The sequence below is a fragment of the Leptonychotes weddellii genome, chromosome 1, assembly GCF_054177405.1.
Source record: "Leptonychotes weddellii isolate Sample4059 chromosome 1, ASM5417740v2, whole genome shotgun sequence".
NCBI classification, from domain to species: domain Eukaryota; kingdom Metazoa; phylum Chordata; class Mammalia; order Carnivora; family Phocidae; genus Leptonychotes; species Leptonychotes weddellii.
Genome location: NC_138369.1, coordinates 157,670,784 through 157,692,229, shown reverse-complemented (window position 1 = coordinate 157,692,229; position 21,446 = coordinate 157,670,784). Strand labels below are relative to the sequence as shown.

The following is a 21,446-nucleotide window of genomic DNA, read 5'->3' as shown; positions in this document are numbered from 1 at the left end:
CCAGAAGGTAAAACAAATTATTCTATCTTTCTGCCTATCTGTGCAAACATTCAATAAAGAAATATTGAGTCATGAGTATGGTGCTATTTTGAAATACCATGGAGAGCTGTTTTTGAAAATCCATTCTTTAGGCCTACAACAATGAGTCATTAAAATTATTATGAGTAATATTCTCACCAACTAGATATTCAGAGTTCACCTCCAAGCTTTGTCTAGAGTGTAGAAATGAATATTTGAATATAAGAGCTAAATGGATCCTTTGGAGTCATTTAATAGAATCTTCTCATTCTATTGATTAGGGAACCTCATAACAGAGAGGTGATTTGTCCAAGATCACACAAAGGTCATGACAAATCTGGCCTTTCATTATCTCATTGCTGCTTCAACTCTACCACCATTCCTTCCCCTTAGCCTGGATTTAAATAGAGATTTAGAGGTTTCTGGACAATGGTTTTAGCTGGTCTAATACTGTTAGCACTTTTTTTTTTTTCTTCCAACCATGCTGTGAGTAAAAAATTACCCATACCCCAGTTTCTGAGTGAGTCAAACACAATTTTGGCACTCTCTCTCTCTTTTTTTCCAAGTCTTTCTGTTTATTATATGCTGTAGTAAAGCCTGAGTTGATGGTGGTTAAGTGAGGACCCTGAATAAAAGATTGGCTCTTTAACCCCTCTGAATCAGCTGAAAGAACTAGATAAAAACGTCTCCAGGTATGCTCCAAATAGAATAGGATGCAGGCCTCTTTCCGACCAGTGAGAAGGATACAATATTTAAGGACTCTGGGTCTGCTTACCTTTGATCCAGGATCTAGACAGATAGTGCAGGAGGAGATATGGTAAGAAAAACAGAGACAGAAGAGATTAAGATGACTTCCCTGAGCCCAGGAAGACATGTGTTGTTCTTGTTCTAAATGCAAAGCTGTAAATCAACCTTTTCAAGACCCATGCTGTTTGAATTGATATTCACTGAAAGTGACCCAAGAGCTTCAGAAATATTACAAACACAAGGTTGCTAAGCATCCCTCTAATGTACACAAAGCAAGAATAAAGACTTTTAACATAAGCCAAGACTATTCAAATAGAAGTATCTCAAATGATCCTGAAAGCAACGTGACCTGAATGCTTCCAGACCCTAATAGGAATGGGTTCTTCCATTGTTGGCTTACAAATCAAAGTGTTATGCAGTGGTCTTTCCAAATTCAAAAACAATTTCATTTAATTTTCTTCTAATTCCATTCATCAATACATATAATTTTCCATTTATTGGATTATTACATAAATAAACTTAGATAATTAAAGGCAAAGAGTCTTGCATAAAGTAGAGGGTTAATAAATAGTAAGATTTTTTTCTATCATATTAAAATATATTACTCTATCACTTTTAGGTTAAATTTGTATTTACTGTGCTACATTCAGTGGCATCCAGCAAAGCAGACATTTCACTAGCAAAATGCAAATGAAGCAAAATTTTTTGGTTAAATATTTTTTTAAATGCAGCTTTTTGTCTGTTTTTTTATAAGCATTTCATTCGGGATACTAGCCATCATATTTCCATATGTTAATGTTTGTGTATTTAAAATGAAGGCACAGTAAAAACTAGGTATCTTTAATTTCAAAAGGGAAAAAATTCAGATGTAAGTGTTATCACTTCTTATTTTAAACCAAATCTTCACCATGACCTCTGGATATACTAAGCTTTAACTAAATATTTTTTAAGACTTTAAAATGTCTAAAGAGAAATGGAGAAGTCACAGTGTCCTTCTAAACAACTTTTCACTCTCACCAATATTTCTATCACTCTACTGAATTTATGCTAAAAAATCACCAGTTAACCACAATTTTGTCAATTCTAATGGACCTTCTTAGTGACTCACTTGAAAAGTAACATCCCATGAACTTTCCATATAGTTGGTTTCTCTTTCCTAGAAATCCTCTTACCTTGGCTTCAGTGAAACCAAATCCTCCTGGCTTTCCTCTTTTCTTCCTTTGGCCACTGTATCACATTTTTTCTGCTTCTCCTCTATGCAACATTTAAATGTTACTCGGGACTCTTTTTATGCCTTCTTTTGTTCTCACTGTAAATTCTTATCTCTGGTTAACTTGCAGCCTTCCGTTTCATTTTAACATGGAAGGATAGTCTTCGCCATCCCATCCTGCAAACATTTGGTGGGAAGAGAGTGTAGTAAAATTGAGTAAAAGAGACAAGAGAACTTATTAAATCTGTAATGCGTGGGGCTGAAGAAACATAAAGACCTAAATGTTTTCTTATAGAGAAGACAGCAAGATTATACCATTATGATGTTGCCAGGATTCACCCCCTTTTTTTTATTTTTTTACTTCAAGGACCACAGACAACTGGACCCTGGAGAAGAGGCCAGAGGTTTAGAAAGACCAGGTGAAATGTGAGAGGAGAGGAGAAAATGGAGAGAGACCATATGTGTTCATGAACAGCTAATGGAAAGACTGTTCTTTATTTGCTGTTTTTTCCGGTGATTGAATCTGCATGTGCACCATTCCAGATGCTAAAGGCATAATTAATGAGTTACATCAGGGCCCAGGACTCCTGGTTTTTATCTCCAGCCTAGATTTTTCCTTTGAGTTTCAGACCCTTATACTGAGTCATTACTCAATATGTTCATGTCACCTCCAGCTAGGGTTTTATGAAAAAAATGTATGCTTCTTTTTGCTCTTTTTCTTCTGGTGATGTTTATCACATTGTTGGTCATGAAGAAACCTAAAAGCTAAACATGACAGTTCAATATTCCTCATTCTCTTTATCAAATCCACCCACTCTCTTCCATCTCTGCTATCATTACCCTAGTCCAAGCCACCAGGATCTCTTGCTTGGGTTATTTCAGTAGCCACCTGTTGCTGTTTTTATTTCCCCCAAAGTTATAAATGCATGCATAAATTCTACATGAATCAAAGAGTTCTACATACAAGGCTTGCAGCATACACACACACACACACACATACACTCACACACAAACACATGGGATCCTGGCATCTTCCTCCTCATTTCCCATCTCCAATCATTTTTAATTCTATTAGCTAATTCCTTTGGCATTTACCTCTAGAACTCTACAAAATAAACATATGTTGTCACTTCTTGATTCAGAGTGAAACATTAATTTCTTGCATAACATTTTACATTTCCTGGACTTTCTCATTATCTAGGTGGTTTTTTTCAATATTTGCTTACTTTTCTATTTATTCTAAATTCTTTGCCAGTTGTTGTCTATATCTGAAGTTGTTCAATGTATCAGATATTCTTTCCATTTCTGTTTTTTGGAGCATTTCTCACAGCCTGTTGACTTGCTCTGGTCTGGTGGGCTTCCGTGCCTGGTTTTCATCTCCTTTCAAAATTCCTTTCACCTTCCTTCTGGGTTTCCTATTTTTTGTATTCCATGGTTTTCTATGTTTTGGTTTATTCCCTTGTTTTAGTAGAGCACCGTCTGTAGTAGCCTCCTGAGAAATCCTGACCTGAAAGTAAGTTTCTGCATCTTTCATGTCTCAATATGTTTTGTTTTACTCTAGCAATTAATTGATAGTGGCAGACTATAGTATCATAGATCAAAAATGGTTGTCCTTCAGAATTGGAAAGCATTGTACTATTGTCCACTAAGTATCCAGGGTTGTTGTGAGAACTCTATTTTGATGCCAGTATTATATATATGTACCTTTTTTCACTGTTTTTGTTGTTGTTTAGTTTTTGTTTTCTATCCTCCGTGGAAGTTTGTAGGTTCTTAATTTTGTCCTTCTGAAATTTCATGATGGGGTACTTTGGAAGCAACTAGTAAAATTTACAGTATAAAGATGTATGTTCTTCTGCCTTTGGGAACTCTTAAATTTTTCCATTTATGATTTTCTTCCTTTATTTTCCCTCTTCTCTCTGTCTGGAATGCCAATAATTCAGATATTAGCTTTCATGGGCTTATCTTCTAATTTTATTACATTATTTTTATTTTTTGCTTCACTATGTGAAATATAACCCACTTTGTATTTTTGCTTTACTATCTGCAATACATACACTAAATTATCTTCCAAATATAATGTTGAGGTTTTTGTTTCTGCTATACTTTTACTTTTTATATCACAAGTTCTTTTGTTTTCTGTATTCTGAATATTTGTGTTATTCTTTAATAGTATCCTGTTCTTGTTTCATGTTTATGTATATTTCCATCTCAAGTTTTAATCATAGTTTTTATTTTTTTTATTTTTTAGGATGCTTATTTTTATTTTTCAAATTTATTTATTTTTTAAATAATTCTATATCTTTTAATTTTTATTCCAGTATAATTAACACACAATGTTATAATAGTTTCAGATGTACAATATAGTGATTCAACAATTCTATACATTACTCAGTGCTCATCACGATAAGTGTACTCTTAATCAATCCCCTTCACCCATTTCACCCATCTCCCCTCATCCCTTCTGGCAATCACCAGTTTGTTCTCTATAGTTAAGAGTCTGTTGTTTTATCTCTTTTTTCTCTGTTTTGATTCTTAAATTCCACATATGAGTGAAATCATATGGTGTTTGTCTTTCTCTGACTAAAAGATTTATTTCACTTAGCATTATAGCCTCTAGGTCCATCCATGTTGTTGCAAATAGCAACATTTCATTCTTTTTTATGGATGAGTCATATTCCATGGTACATATATACCACATCTTCTTTATCCATTTATCTATTGATGGACACTATTTGCTTTCATATCTTGGCTATTATAAATAATGCTGCAATAAATATAGGGATGCATATATCTTTCAAATTTGTGTTATCATATTCTTTGGGTAAATATGCAGTAGTGGAATTATTGGATCATATGGAAATTTTATTTCTAATTTTTTGAGGAACTTTCATATTGTTTCCCACTGTGGCTGCACCAGCTTGCATTCCTACCAACAGTGCACGAGAGTTGCCTTTTCTTCACATCCTTGCCAACACTTGTTTCTTGTGTTTTTGATTTTAGCCATTTTGACAGTTATGAGGTGACATCTCATTGTGGTTTTGATTTGATGATGAGTGCCATTGAGCATCTTTTCATGTGTCTGTTAGCCATCTGTATGTCTTCTCTGGAAAAATGTCTATGCAGATTCTCTGCCTGTTTTTAATTGGATTATTTGTTTTTGGGGTCTTGAGTTTTATCAGTCCTTTATATATTCTGGATATTAACCCTTTATAAAATATGTCATTTGCAAATACCTTCTCCCATTCAGAAGGCTGCCTTTTAGTTTTGTTGATTGTTTCCTTCACTGTGCAAAAGCTTTTTATTTTGATGTAGTCCCAACAGTTCATTTTTGCTTTTGTTTCCCTTGCCTTTGGAGACAGAGCTGATGTCAGAGAAATTACTGTCTGTGTTTGATGGTTTCAGGTCTCACATTTAGGTCTTTAATCCATTCTGAGTTTATTTTTGTGTATGGTGTAAGAAAGTGGCCCAGTTTCATTTTTTGCATGTTGCCAGCCAATTTTCCCAACACCATTTGTTGAAGAGACTGTCTTTTTCCCATCACCTATTCTTTCCTGCTTTGTCATAGATTAATTGACCATATAATTGTGGGTCTATTTTTGGACTCTATTCTGTTCCATTGATCTATGTGTCTGTTTTTGTGCCGATACCATACTTCTTGATTACTACAGCTTTGTAGTATCCCTCAAAATCTGGGATTGTGATACCTCCAGTTTTGCTATTAGGGGTCTTCTGTGGTCCCATACAAATTTTAGAATTATTTGTTCTAGTTCTGTGAAAAATGCTATTGGTATTCTGACAGGGATTGCATTAAATCTGTAGATTTGCATATTATGGACATGTTAACAATATTTGTTCTTCTAACCCACGAATATGGAATATCTTTCCATTTGTTTGTATCATCTTCAATCTCTTTCGTCAGTGTTTTATAGTTTTCAGAATACAAGTCTTTCATCTCCTTGGTTAAGTTTATACCTTAACATACCTTAGTATGTTATTATTTTGGTGCAAATGTAAACGGGATTGGTTTTCTTTTTAATTTCTCTTTTGCTTTGTTATTAGTGTACAGAAATGCACTATATTGATTTTATATATTGATTTTGTATCCTGTGACTTTATGAAATTCATTTATTAGTTCTAGAAGTTTTTTTGGTAGAGTAATTATAGCTTTTATTAAGTTTTATTTTCTCTGCATTATTTTTCCCCAAATTATTCTTTTAATTATTTGTTTATTTTAGTTTCTTTTTTCAAGTGAAGAAGTTTTCCTTTTCTGGTAACCTGTCTGGTAATCCTTAACTAATGGCTCATATTTAATAGTGGGAAATTAAAATTGAATGGTATTGTCTCTGAGAGTGTGGATAGGACTTTGCCAAAGTGGGCTCAGTAGAGACACATCTGAATGCACCATACCTTTGGGAACCTCCCAGTCATAATTTTTAGGTCCTTCCTCTGGGTCGTGTCAGAATCTCCAGGGACACTTTCCCTTGTTCAGTGTTTTGTTAGTAGAAGTCTGGCTAACAGATTTCTTTTTTTTTTTCTCAAAAGATTTTATTTGACAGAGAGAGAGAGACAGCGAGAGAGGGAACACAAGCAGGGGGAGTGGGAGAGTGAGAAGTAGGCTTCCTACAGAGTAGGGAGCCCGATGTGGGGCTCGATGTGGGGCTCGATCCCAGGACCCTGGGATCATGACCTGAGCTGAGGGCAGACGCTTAACGACTGAGCCACCCAGGTGCCCCTGGCTAACAGATTTCTTAAACCCAAGTTGAAGAAAGGAACTGAGGGTTTCAATATCTAGCTTTTTTAGTTTTATTACTTTTTTTTTTTTAGTACAGACTCCTATCATCTCCATCCCAACTTTGAAACTATATATTGTATCTCCCAGTATAGAGATTTGATGTTTACTCCTTCACAAACTATTAACTTCTATTCTTCTGTTCTTATGGGAGAGGATATGGGGATTTAACAGTAAACAACTTCTGGGGCGCCTGGGTGGCTCAGTGTTTAAGCGTCTGCCTTTGGCTCAGGTCATGATCCCAAGGGTCCTGGGATCGAGCCCTACATCAAGCCCCACATCGGGCTCCCTGCTCTGTGGGAAGCCTGCTTCTCCCTCTCCCACTCCCCCTGCTTGTGTTCTCTCTCTCACTGTGTCTCTCTCTGTCAGATAAATAAATAAAATCTTTAAAAAAACAACAACAACAATAAACAGCTTCCAACTCATTCACCTGAATTTATCTCCTCATTCTTTCTCCCTACTTCCATGAGAACTGGATAGAGTGATTCTTGAGACACTAGGAAACTCGATGATACACATCTGCTCAGTTCCTACATATCTCTGCTTCAAGTTTTTTTTTCCCCCCATTTTGCTTAGTCAGAGAAACCTTCCCTGATTTCACAAAACAAATTTTATCTCCCTACATACACTTACCAAATTCTCTACCTCTTCTGAGTACTGTTTGCAATTGCAACTAAATTTATCTGAATAAATACATTTAACCTCTGTCTGCAATCCTAGGTTGTAAGCAACTTGAGAGCAGTCCATGATTGTCTTGTTTTCAGTTCTAATTCAGTGCTTGGCATATTCTCTAGTACATAAGTACACAGTTACTTGTTTTTTAAATGAATGAATGAATCCAAGGAAATAAAAGAACTGAGATAAACATCATGAAAATCCTCAGTACATGACTATGGCCTACAACACTTAATTGCTGTGCCAAATTATGAAACCATTCCAAAGCATTACATATTCATATTATGCTTGATCTGTTCATCCACTTCAAACTTAGAAAAAACTGCTAGTTGATTCAGTTTCAAAATAAATGAACTAAATTTTTTTCTGACAATTTTATGAAGCTATATGGCTCCAGGAATAATATTAAAGATATTAAAAATAAATGCATATATATTTCAGGTAGTGCTAAAAAGTATGAAGAAAAGTAAAGAAGAGAAGGAAGAATAGGGAGCAATAGGAGAGCTCTTTGAAAGAGGGAAGGCAGGGAAGATCTTCATGTTAAGTTCACATTTTAGCAGAAACTGGGAGGAAATTTGAAATCAAGCCATGAGGATATTGGGTTGTTCTTTACTCTCTTTCTCTCTCTCTCTCTCTCTCTCACACACACACATCACTTATCAGGATAAATATTAATTTTCAGTGGGAGTACAGTCATAAAATGAGAAAAATATTTTCCTACTTTGCAACTATGAGAAATATTTTCCATAATATTCATTGTGCTTTTCTCGGCATAGATTCAGTTCTTATCATTACTGTAGTCAGCAGTTTTTATTTTCCTTTATCCCCAGCTTCCACATTGTGGCCTTTCAAGCCTGTTAGGAATAATAATAGGATTCATGTTGGGCCACACACCCATTGTTATAGAAAGAGAAGCTTTGAGATAACTGTTCTAATAGAATCACAGCTAAGTTCTTTGCCAGTATTACTCACACCCTCAGTTATTCTCTGAGTGGAATGATGGTTTTGCCTTATTCTTTCAATCATATAGATATAGGCGACCCCAAAGAAGCTTGTTGATAAAGGTTTCCAGGGAATCATTCCCTTGGGGATTTATAATTTAGGGTGATTCAAAACTGAGAAACATAGTTCTACCAGTCATCCTTCTTTTCTGCTATTTTCTACAAACCTCCAGTGGTCCTGGCATCTAATTCTATATGATTATTTGGATACATAACATGCAGACAATAAGGTTTATTTCCACATACATATTTTTCACTCCCAAACTAAAGATCTTTTAAAGGAGAAAATGAAAGACACAGGCAGAATATAGAAACCCAAGTACCATTTTAAGTCAAGCGACAACATGAACACCAGGCTTCCACAAAATGATCAACAGCATCACTGTGTCACATCTAAATCTCAACTTTAATATACAATACATATCATATTCTATATCCTATATTATGAAATTTTATTTACATGCACATGATCATTTCTCATAATTCTAACTACCTTGCATCATTCTATCCAAATACAAATTAATTGCCCTACAATAATAGCTAATGTCAGTTTAGGATTTGTTGTTAAGTATGATGATAGATAGATGATAGATAGATAGAAAGATAGATAGATAGATAGATAGATAATAGAGATTTTTATATTTAAACTTATTTAAACATCACATCAACTCCTGTAAAGTAAGGGTTAATTTACCCCTATTTTACAGAGGAGGAGGAAACTAAGATATGGAGAGGGTAAGTGATTTACCCAAAGTTGCAGAACTAGTAAGTGGCAAACACTTTATTCAAACCCAAATACTTTTAAGCCAGAATCATATTATGGAACTTTGATCTTTATACTGTACTGTCACAATCTTCCCCTCACTCTACTCTCTAGTGTCTCTCACCATCTTATTTCTTCTTTTATCAGTCAGGCCAGTTGAAAAACAATTTTTGTGATTTAATCTCCATCAGCCACAAGAAAGCCCTCAACAAAAATCTTGTCCTTTTGTCCTGAGCCTATCCCCCTAGATATCAATGATTCTACCATGTGTGGATATTAAGCATAAGCTCCTGTGGATACCATATTAGTAGTGAAATAAACATTGACTGACAAGAAAACTGCGTATATTAATAATTGACTCAACACATCCTTTTCCTTTTTAACACTATTTTTCATTACATATGCATAAGAAAATAAGAAAATAACTCTGATTTCCAATAATTTGCTTAATACTTGCTCAGCCAGGTACTGAGGTAAAGAGCTTGTCATACAGTCTCTTTTTTCTAATTCTATATAATAATCATAATAGGAAATTATTAAACCAGGGTTGAAAGAAATAATTTTAGAGGACTTCAGTATAAACTCACCAGATATTTATACTGACTGTCTAAGTCTGAGAAAGGGAAAATAACTTTTTTAAATTTTAAAGTGAAGGAACATGTTATAGAACGTTACACTTAAACGAAGTCTGGTTCTAATCCCAGTTCTATTTCTAACTTGTATCAATGTGGGCAAAGTTATTTACTTAGTCCATCTATTAAGTGGGAATGTTGAATTACATTGTCATAGAGGTTCATTTCTATGCTAAAATTCTATTTACATACTATTACAAAACAAAGGAAGTGGCAAAGTTAATAGAGACAAACTCTTCCAGAATTATCTAAAATCAAGTAATTTTGACTTACCCTTCAAAAAAAAAAAAGAAGGAAGGAAGGAAGGAAGAACAAAAGAAAGAAAACAATAGGATATTTATTCAAATGTTTTGATAATGATGACATGGTTCAGCTATCCACCTGACTCTCAGCAAACTTTCAGCACCCATCTTTGACTGTATGGCCTTGCTTCATTCTTATCCTTTTATATTATAAAATACATGGATAAGTAGATATTCCTTCAGAAATAACTTCTACTCTTTCTAAAGAACATGGATGGGCAAATCTCGTCTAACTTGCCCAATTACTGTTAGTATAGTTTTTAACATATTGCTAATAAGATGGCACTTGGCCACTAACAAGCCATCCTTTTAAGTATTCCAGTTTTTTTCTAGACTAGTCATTCTCAACTTACGCTGTACAGTGGAATCATCTGGGGAAGCTTTTAAAACTACTGATGTCTGGGTCCCACCCCCAGAGATTCTGATTTAATAAGTCTAGCATGAGGCTTGAAGACTGGGATTTCTTAAAAGCTCCCCAGGTGATTCTAATGAGAAACAAACAGTGAGAATTTTTCTGAGTTCTGAAAATGTGTTGAAGGAATCCAAACTCTGGATCACTGAAAATGCTGTGCTCACCTTTCTGTAACAGTCTCTCTGTCTCACTCCTGGCACATGATGAGTTAAGAGAAAGAGCATATACCATTGATTTGTGCGTTATAAGGAAATATTGCCATTTTAAAAGAAGAAGATTGCAGGCTTTTCTATATGTGGGAGCCTACATAAATCCTCTTAGGTAGAAAATGGCTTCTTTCCTTTGAAAAAAGATACATATTTATTTCACTGTGAAAGGCAAGACATAGGGCAGAGTTTGAATGAGAAAACACAGAAAAATATAATTAACTGCTTTGCATAATAAAGTTAATAGTTGCTCTTGCTGCTGTAGAGAGATTGTTTTAAGATAAATTTTAGCTTTGAGCAGGTAACACAGGCAGGAATTTTGTGTGTGTTTGCTGGGGGCGGGGGTTGGTTTGCTGTTTTGTTTTGATTTTACAGTTTTGCTGGGGATGGGGATTGTATAAGATGGAGAAGAGATGGAGGGTCAGGGATAGAGAGTATAGAGGAATAAATAGAAAAAAAAAAGACTCAAAGAGAGAATAAGTCCCAACAACATAGGCATAGATCAAGCCCAAATGAAAAACATGGCTATTATTTAAACATTCCCTGAGACAATGTGTGATTAATAAATTAGAAAAAGCAGTTTTCTATTCTATGCTATAATTTTCTTAACCCCAACCCTCCCCAAATCTGTAATACAGCTTTGTTAACTACTAACTTAGTAATGGTGTCTCTTCCCCCTATTTGGGGAATAAACTCTATACTTATATTTTAGGTGAAGCGAACCACAAAAGCTAAAGGAAGATGTGGAGGTGGAGAGAGATGGCCAGAATGCTCAGGGAGAAAACAGCCAAAACCAAGAATTTGGCACAAAAGACAAGAAATAACCACCAAGACATGTAAGCACAATCTCTGGGAATTCTCAGAAATATCTGAAAGGAATATGAATCTCTTGAAGTCTAAAGTGTGATTGGAATTTAAATTATTTCATTTAGAAATTAAAGAAAAATTTGCCCCACTGAAGGTCAGGGGGTACAAATGGGTGACAGAGTGGTATATTTAGGGAGGGGAATAGAATTCCTAGTACCCAGACTATTATTTATTTCCTTCTTCATCAGTCTCATCATCCTTTTTGGGCTGAGTATATCACAAAATTCAGAAAAGATCATTAGAGCTTTTTTTTTTAATTTATTTTTATTTTTATTTTTTTTAGCATCAATATGTTTATTGTCCACCACAGGAATACTTGCATTTTTTTGCATACAGCTTATTTTATTCTATTTTATTTTTATTATGCTATGTTAGTTGATGAGTTTCATTAGAGCTTTTATCCTGTAGTGGAGAATAAGAGCTTAACATGTACCCTTACTGAAGGGTTAAGACCTTGAAGAGACTCCTGATTTCTGGGTTATAGTCACAACTTCTTTGAGCCTTGTAAAAAGTCATGTTGGAGTTGCAATGTCTTTTTATCTAAAGTTGTGGTTGTTTCTTGTTGTTTTTGTAGGTGAGATGGAAACACTATCAAAAGAAGAAAATAAGCCATAAACTGTCCAACATTAAGGCAATTACAGGATGTTAAATAGTTTCCAAGTCTGTAAATAGTGTATACTTTATTGAATTTGTATCTAGATGATATTTTTCTTCCTTTAAGGGCCTTAAAATAAGATATGCTTAATTTCTTAGTAATGGCCAATTTTATTATACTCATGGGATATTCCTGGGGATTGGTTGACATTTTTTTTCTTATAGAAAAAGTGGTGTAATTTCTAGTCCAGTGCTTCCAAAAATACATAAGAACTTCCAAATAAGTAAAATATAAAAAATACATAGCCAGTTACCTACGTAAGAATCATCTCAGTGGCTTATTAAAGTTGCAGATGCTAGGGTCTCAACTGCAGGGGTAAAGAAGCAAAAATATATTTTTCTAGGAAAAGCATGGAGGGATAAGTTTTGAGAAACACTGGGCTAGATTATAGACCCCTCAAACAATCTACAAGTTCTGGAGTTTAAGTATCTTTGCCACTAAAAGCAAATGCATATATTCTGTCGTATTGTCTAATAATGTTCTTTGTTCATTTCATAGTTTTAAAATTTCTCTTTCCAACTTCTCTGCTTCCTCCTCTTCCTCATCATCCTTTTTCTCCTCCAATCTTCTATCAAAAATATAAATGATGAACAAGAGTCAAATAAAAGAAGATCTGGGGAAAGATGATTCCAACCTGAAGGAACAGCAGTGCAAAGCAGTAGGCAGAAACAAGATCAGTGTGTTTGAAAAACACCAAGAAGCTACCTTTGGTGACTGAGAAGTATAGCTGGTGAGGAAGAAGATGGTAGTTTTCAAGATCAGACACACAAGCAAGAGTCAGACAAATATGGCATTGTAGGCCAAGGTAAGGATTTAGATTTTATTCCAATTGCAGTAAAAGGTATTTGGAGGGTTCCAAATAAGGAGAAAAGATGGGGGTTCTGGCCTACATTTTAAAAATATTACTCTGCCTGCTCTGTGGTGGTAAGTTACTGGTAGTTATAAGAAAGTTCTGCTGAGAAGCTAGAGTGAAAACTATACGAATGAGATGACAGTGATTGGACTTGGGCAGCCTTGAAAAGGGTGTGTGTTGGTTCTTTCTTTTGGCACTCAGTGTAAACCCCACCTCCTTTTATCATCCCCCCCCCCCATATGTGGGTGCTGCACTCTGGGAACTGTATTTTCCTAGGTCTCTCATCAGGAAGCTTCTGGTTTAGACTTCACCTATTATAGACACTCACAAAAAATCAGAAAGGAAAGAGATAAAATTCATTCTTCCTCCAGAATGATGCTGGCAGCCTGGACTGCTGGATTGATGGTAGTGGTTTCATGAAGCTTCTTAATATCCAAAGTCCACTGTCAGGATCCTGCTGCAAAGGAGCAGTTTCAACACTAGTTTTTGTAGTTTTATGATTTCTAGATAGCCTCCCCAATGCTTACATTTATTCCTCTACCCTCTCCAACAACACTGAAAGCAGCTGACCTTGTATTAAATCATTATGCTTAAAATACATAGATTGATGCCTATTTCCCTGATTGAACTCTGACTTAGGTAGCATTTTTCTTTGCCCAAGAGTAGTTCTAAGAAACAGTCCCTCAAAGATGGAAATCTGGGAGTAATTATCAGTCCTACTGGGCTTGAAGGTAGTGATGACTTCATCTCCAGGAGAAAATGAGATGTTGGTCATACACATCACTTAGACAAAATGGCCAGTAGAGTATACATGATGATTGCAAGTGCTCTGCATGGGCTAGTTACTTCTGGCTACATTGGAAGGATAACATAAAGAAAATGATGAGTTTAGGGCTTTACCTTTTCTGTTCAAGTCACAAGCAGAGAACTGAAGTGTTCCAATGATTACCCTAAAATAACCTCTTGTCTCTTATCTACAAAAGATAAGAGTGGACATCCCTGTCTTATTCCTGACCATGGAGAAAAAGCTGTCAGTTTTTCCCTATTGAGGATAATATTAGCTATGGGTTTTTCATATATGGCCTTTATAATGTTGAGGCATGTTCCCTTTAAACCTCCTTTGTTGATGGTTTTTATCATAAATCGATGTTGTACTTTGTCAAATGCTTTTTCTGCATCTACTGAAATGATCATATGGTTCTTATCCTTCCTTTATTAATGTGGTGTATCACATTGATCTGTGAATATTGAACCACCCTTGCAACCCAGGAATAAATCGCACTTGACTGTGGTGAATGATTTTTTTTAAATGTATTGTTGGACCCAGTTTGCCAGTATTTCATGGAGAATTTCTGCAACCATATTCATCAGGGATATTGACCTATAGTTCTCTTTTTTAATGGAGTCTGTATTTGGTTTTGGCATCAAGGTAATGCTGACCTCATAGAATGAATTTGGAAGTTCTCCTTCCTTTTCTATTTTTTGGAATAGTTTGAGAAGAATAGGTATTAATTCTTCTTTAAATGTTTGGTAGAATTCACCTGTGAAGCCATCTGGTCCAGGACTTTTGTGCGTTGGGAGGTTTTTTTTTTTTTATTACTGATTTATTTTTTTGCTGGTTATCAGTCTGTTCAGGTTTTCTATTTCTTCCTGTTTCAGTTTTGGCAGTTTATATGTCCACTCTCACCACTGTTATTTAACATAGAACCGGAAGTCCTAGCCAAAACAATCAGACAACAAAAATAAGCAAAAGTCATCCAAATCAGCATGGAAGAAATAAAACTTTCACTATTTGCAGATGACATGATACTCTATATAGAAAACTTACAAGACTCCACTAAAAAACTGCTAGAACTTTGATAAACAAATTCAGTAAAGTCTCAAAACACAAAATCAATGTACAGAAATCTGTTGCATTTCTATACACCAATGATGAAGCAGCAGAAAGACAAATTATGAAATCAATCCCATTTACAATTGCACCCAAAGCAATAAGATACATAGGAATAAAATTAACCAAAGAAATAAAAGACCCATACTCTGAAAACTATAAAACACTGATGAAAGAAATTGAAGATGACACAAAGAAATGGAAAAATATTCCATACTCATGGAAGAACAAATATTGTTAAAATGTCTATACTACCCCAAACGATCTATACATTAATTGAAATCCCTATCAAAATACCAACAGCATTTTTCACAGAGCTAGAGCAAACAATCTTAAAATTTGCATAGAACCACAAAAGACTCAGAATAGTCAAAGTAACCTTGAAAAGGAAAGCAAAGTTGGAGGCATCCCAATTCCAGACTTCAAGTTATGATTACAAAGCTGTAGTGATCAAAACAGTATGGTACTGGCAAAGAAATAGACACAAAGATCAATAGAATAGAATAGAAAACCCAGAAATGAGCCTACAACTGTATGGTCAATTAATCTTTGACAAAGCAGAAAGACTATCCAATGGGAAAAAGACAGTCTCTTCAATAAATGGTGGTAGGAAAACTGGATAGCCACAAGCAAAAGAATGAAACTGGACCACTTCCTTACACCAAACACAAAAATAAATTCAAAATGGATTAAAAACCTAAATATGAGACCTGAAACCATAAAAATCTTAGAGGAGAACACAGGCAGTATCCTCTTTGACATAGGATATATCAACTTTTTTCTACATATGTCTCCTGAGGCAAGGGAAGCAAAAACAAAAATGAACTATCGAGACTTCATCAAGATAAGATGCTTCTGCACAGCAAAGGAAACAATCAACAGAACCTAAAGGCAACCTATCAAATGGGAAAATATATTTGCAAATGACATATCTGACAATAGGGTTAGTATCCAAAAGATATAAAGAACTTACAAACTCAACACCCAAAAAACAAATGATTCAATTAAAAAATAGGCAGAAGACATGAACAGACATTTCTCCAAAGAAGACATCCAGATGGCCAACAGACATATGAAAAGATGCTCAACATCACTCATCATCAGGTAAATACAAATCAAAATTACAATGAGATATCACCTCACACCTCTCAGAATGGCTAAAATCAGAAACACAGAAAACAACAAGTGTTGACAAGGATGTGGAGAAAAAGGAACCCTCTAGCACTGTTGGTAGGAATGTAAACTGGTTCAGTCACTGTGGAAAACTATGGAAGTTCATCAAAGAGTTATAAATAGAAGTATCCTATGATCCAGCAGTTGCACTACTTGGTATTTATCCAAAGAACACAAAAATACTAATTCAAAAGCATACATGCACCCCACTGTTTATAACAGCATTATCTACAATAGCCAAATTATGGAAACAGCCCAAGTGTCTATCAACTGATGAGAATAAGTAAGAGGTGGTATAATATCATTTTACTCATATGTAGAGGTTAAGAAACAAAATAGATGAACGAAGGGGGAAAAAAGAGAGGCAAGCCAGAAAACAGACTCTTAACTATAGAGAACAAACTGAGGGTTACTGGAGGGGAAGTGGTCAGGGAGATTGGCTAAATGGGTGATGGGTATTAAGGAGGGCACTTGTGATAAGCACTGGGTGTTTTGTGTAAGTGATGAATCACTAAATTCTAAACTAATATTACACTGTATGTTAATGAACTGGAATTTAAATAAAAACTTGAAAAAGATTTTTTAAAAAAAGAAAAAAGGGGTGGTATATACATATACATATATATATGTATATATATTATTCATATATATATATATCAAAATATTACTCAGCTACAAAAAGAATGGAATCTTGCCATTCACAATGACATGGATGGAACTAGAGAGTATTATGCTAAGTGAAATAAGTCAGTGAGAAAAAGACAAATACCATATGATTTCACTCATATGTGGAATTTAAGAAACAAAACAAACAAAAGGGGGAAAAAAGGAGAGACTGATGGTTACCTAAGGGGAGATGGGCAGAGAGATGGGTTAAATAGGTGATGAGGACTAAGGACAGCACTTTTTGCAATGAGCACCAGGTATTATTTGGAAGTGTTGAATCACTATATTGTACACCTGAAAGTAATATTACACTGTATGCTAGCTAACTGGAATTTAAATAAAAACTAACTAAATAAATAAATAAAGCTAAGGTAAGGTAAAGTAAGGTAACTAATATAGGCAAAAATCATATCCAAAACTTAACTCCGTAGGTTTGAAAATTTTAATGTAAATTGAATTCAGAGCATTAGTAGGATTTTTAGAATTTAAAAAATGAATTAGACCCAGAGAATTGGATGAGGAAAATTTTGGTTGATTTAAATGAAACTTGAACTTCTAAATCCCATTGCACTTCCTGAAGGAAGCAGCAGCCCCTTTTTTAAAGAAAGGATACAAACCCCTTGTTATCAAATCTCATGCAGTTACCTTACAAAGAGTGACCTATCTCTCTTTCTTGTCTGATTGCTGAAGCTAAATGTGAGACAGGAAACCATCAAAATCCTAAAGGACAAGACAAGCAGCAACCTCTTTGACCTCAGCCATAGCAACTTCTTACTAGACATGTCTCCAGAGGCAAGGGAAACAAATTAAAAAATGAACTATTGGGACTTAAGATAAAAAGCTTCTGCACAGTGAAGGAAATGATCAACGAAACTAAAAGACAGCCTACAGAATGGGAGAAGATATTTGCAAATGACATATCTGATAAAGGGTTAGTATTCAAAATCTATAAGGAACTTATAAAACTCAACTTCCAAAAAACACATAATCCAGTTAAGAAATGGGCAGAAGACATGAATAGGCATTTTTCCAAAGAAGACATCCAGATGGCTAACAGACACATGAAAAGATGCTTAACAGCACTCATCACCAAGGAAATAGAAATCAAAACCATGAGATACTACCTCACATCTCTCAGAATGGCTAAAATTAACAGTACAGGAAACAACAGATGTTGACAAGGGTGTGGAGAAAGGGGAACCCTCTTACACTGTTGCTGGGAATACAAACTGGTGCAGTCACTATGGAAAACAATATGGAGGTTCCTCAAAAAGTTAAAAATAGAACTACCTATAATGGAGCAATTACACTACTAGATATTTACTCAAAGGATACAAAAATACTGATTCAAAATGGACATGTACCCCTATGTTTATAGCAGCATTATCAACAATAGCCAAATTATGGAAAGAACTCAAATGTTCATTGATTGATGAATGGATAAAGGATAAAGAAGTTGTGATATACATATATATGAATATTATTTAGCCATCAAAAAGAATGAAATCTTGCCATTTGCTACAATGTGGATGGAGCTAGAGTGTATTATGCTAAGCGGAATAAGTCAAGTTAGAGAAAGACAAATACCATATCATTTCACTCATATATGTAATTTAAGAAACAAAATAGATGAACACAGAGGAAGGGAAAAAAATAAGAGGGAAGCAAACAATAAGAGACTCAGAATGGCTAAAACTTAACTATAAAGAACAAACTGAGAATTGATGGAGGGGAGGTGGACAAGGGATGGGCTAGATGGGTGATGGGTATTAAGGAGGGCACTTGTGATGAGCCCTGGGTGTTGTATGTAAGTGCTAAATCATTAAATTCTACTCCTGAAACCAATATTACAGCATATGTTAACTAACTAGAATTTAAATAAAAATTTGAAAATGAAAAAAAAAAGAAAACAAAAACAAAGAGTTACCTATCTCTTCAAGATTTACCCTTCACCACTCATTGTCTCCAGAACCATGATCATGACATGGCCCAGGATTAAACATACACAGTCTACCCACAGGAAAATACATTATACTCCAAAATAACTACAAAACTTCGTTAACTTTTATTGACAAAATCTTGAGGATATGGATATATTTGTAAATGGCCATGGTTTGGGCTAAATTTATAGATATAGTTGCCCTGGATTCATTGAGGTAACTCAGGGAATAGCAGAGGCTCCAACAATTTGCTCAGGTGGTTGACTGGAATATCAACTCAACAGTGTCCTACAAGGAAGCTCAGATGTCAAAATGTATTAACATAATGTAAAGGGAAGGATCTCAAGGTTTGGGGTAAAGGAAATGTGTGTTGAGTGGATATATTCTCATACCATGGCTCCTAGGAAGGCCCAGTGGACTGCATTCACCAAGACATTGCAAGAAAAAAACATTGGTAGAGTGCATCTAGGAAATGTTCTGGACTTGCTGTGATTTTTGAGTGAACAGAACTATGAGATGATGCCATCTGAATGGGCTCTCTGGTGTTATTAGGGATGTAGACCAAGACTGGCAGTATTTAAATGTCTGAGACAAGGCTGGAAGACTACCAGCATGGGTTATAGAGCTGACATGGTAATCTGAATGCTTTCACCTGCAGGGAGGGATCTTTGAAACTGGCTAAATAATCATGGCACAATCTACTAAAGTATTATTAAATGATGTGTTTAATAAAAAAAACTCTAGTTCTTATAAGCAGGGACTTGACCCAAGTTATCAAATGGAAGTTCTCAGCCTCTCACTGAGATCCTAGACTTCAACCAGTTCACACACTTGAAGCCCTTTGATTGAAGGACCCTAAGAATCTGCCAAAAGTGTTTATTGTAAATCATGGCTCCTAGGCTTTTCCAAAGGGATCTATAGACATTTGCTAGTTACTGCGCATAGATAGAGGAGAAGGAAATACCCAAGCCTCTGGGAGAGTATAAGATATTGAATCTTAGCTGACACTATTTCCTGGGGACTCAAAATGCCTCTATGCTCTAAGAGTCAGAAAGAAGATTTACAGAAGTCATGTGATTAATATTTAGCTCAAAACCATCAGAGTTGGACCCAAATGGTATGTTGATCTGTCTCTCCCAAGTCTTTAAAGGTAGAATTAATCTGTGTTTTGTTCAAAGATGTAATAATACATTTGTTTTTATAATTTTGATAGGGATAAATAATTCCAGTGCCTTATATTTGGTTCTATCTACCCTAATGGTCCTAATTTTATTGCTTTTAAAATGGGGAAATATCAGATTATTAAAATAAACACCCTTATATATGTCCCTCTTCCATGTGTAAAAGACAGTTGTCATAGTAAATAGCAGTAAACTACTTTAAATTAAAGTAGGTGATGACATTAATTACAGCTGATGTTCCAGGTATGATCTTTTTGCTAGAGTAAATGAACATATGCATTCTTATTAAATGTTTTGATCTGGTAAGTGCCCTTTCACTCCAGTTCTAATTGTTAAACATCATATAGCAAGGGCAGTGGTAAAATTTCATTCTTTTACTTTAGGAGTATTTCAAGTTTCTGATTATCTGTCTTAATTGAATATTAAGGACATTTTATCACAGCATCATCCCACAGAACATTGTACTGGTCCACTACATTCATGACCTCATCCTGATTGGACCTAGTGAACAGGAAGCAGCAAATATCCTAAATGTGTTGACAAGATATGTACATGCCAGAAGGAAGAGATAAACATGAAAATTTAGAACTCTGTTCTTCATGAGGTTCTAGGCATCCAGTAGAACTGAGGAATGTCCACATATTCCCTCCAAGGTGAAAGATAAGTTGCTTTGCCTTGTATCTCTGTAACTCAGAAAGAGAAAATATTTAGTGAGCTTTAGATTTTGAAGACAATGTGCACTGCATATAATAAGCAGCTTTGAATCATGTAACATTAGTTTTGATATTAGGCAGACTAATGGCCCCCCATAGATGTCCATATCCTCTGGAACCTGTGAATATATTAAATTACTTGGCAAAAGGGACTTTGAAAATATGATTAAGTTGATGATAGTTAAGAAGATTATTCTGGATTTTCCAAGTGGGCCCAATCTAATCACATGGATTGTTTTTGTTTGTTTGTTTGTTTTTTACAAGCGTACATTCATTTTATTTTCCTCTTTCCCTGCCTTCCTTCAAGCATCCAATGGACACCTCAAAAACACACACATTTGTATATTTGCTTACAGGTGACTGGCTCAGTTGATTAGCCACAGCCAGCAGTATTAATGAGACCACTGCTGAAATGCTCTCTGGGTGAGTTAGCATCTTTTTGCTCTGTGGCCACTGATATGCTCTAATTAATCATAGCTAACTATCTTGCAAAGTATACTCTTGTTCGTAAGGAAAGCTGGGTGACAGTGTGGGTAGTTTAGGGCAGGACTCACATCCAACTGAGGATCACATGGATTCTTAAAAGCAGAGAACTCTTCCCAGCTGTTGTAAGCCAGGGAGATACGACTATGGAAAAATAGAGAGATGCAGCATTGCTGGATTTAACAGGGTCGAAAGAAAGAAAGAGAGAGGAAAGAAAGAAAGGAAGGAAGGAAGGAAGGAAGGAAGGAAGGAAGGAAGGAAGGAAGGAA

The 21,446-nt window shown here is 35.2% G+C and overlaps 2 long non-coding RNA genes across 2 annotated transcripts in view; one reads left to right on the top strand and one right to left on the bottom strand.

Annotated features, from left to right (window-relative positions):
• The window catches only part of LOC145716197 (uncharacterized), a 63,980-nt gene extending 49,589 nt beyond the window's left edge, over window positions 1–14,391 (top strand). The window contains exons 3-4 of the long non-coding RNA XR_014138700.1: window positions 11,468–11,591; window positions 12,197–14,391. This is a non-coding gene — a long non-coding RNA (uncharacterized LOC145716197). The remainder of the gene's footprint in view (window positions 1–11,467; window positions 11,592–12,196) is intronic.
• LOC145716192 (uncharacterized) overlaps window positions 1,759–21,446 on the bottom strand; it is a 55,839-nt gene continuing 36,151 nt past the window's right edge. The window contains exon 3 of the long non-coding RNA XR_014138695.1: window positions 1,759–2,152. This is a non-coding gene — a long non-coding RNA (uncharacterized LOC145716192). The remainder of the gene's footprint in view (window positions 2,153–21,446) is intronic.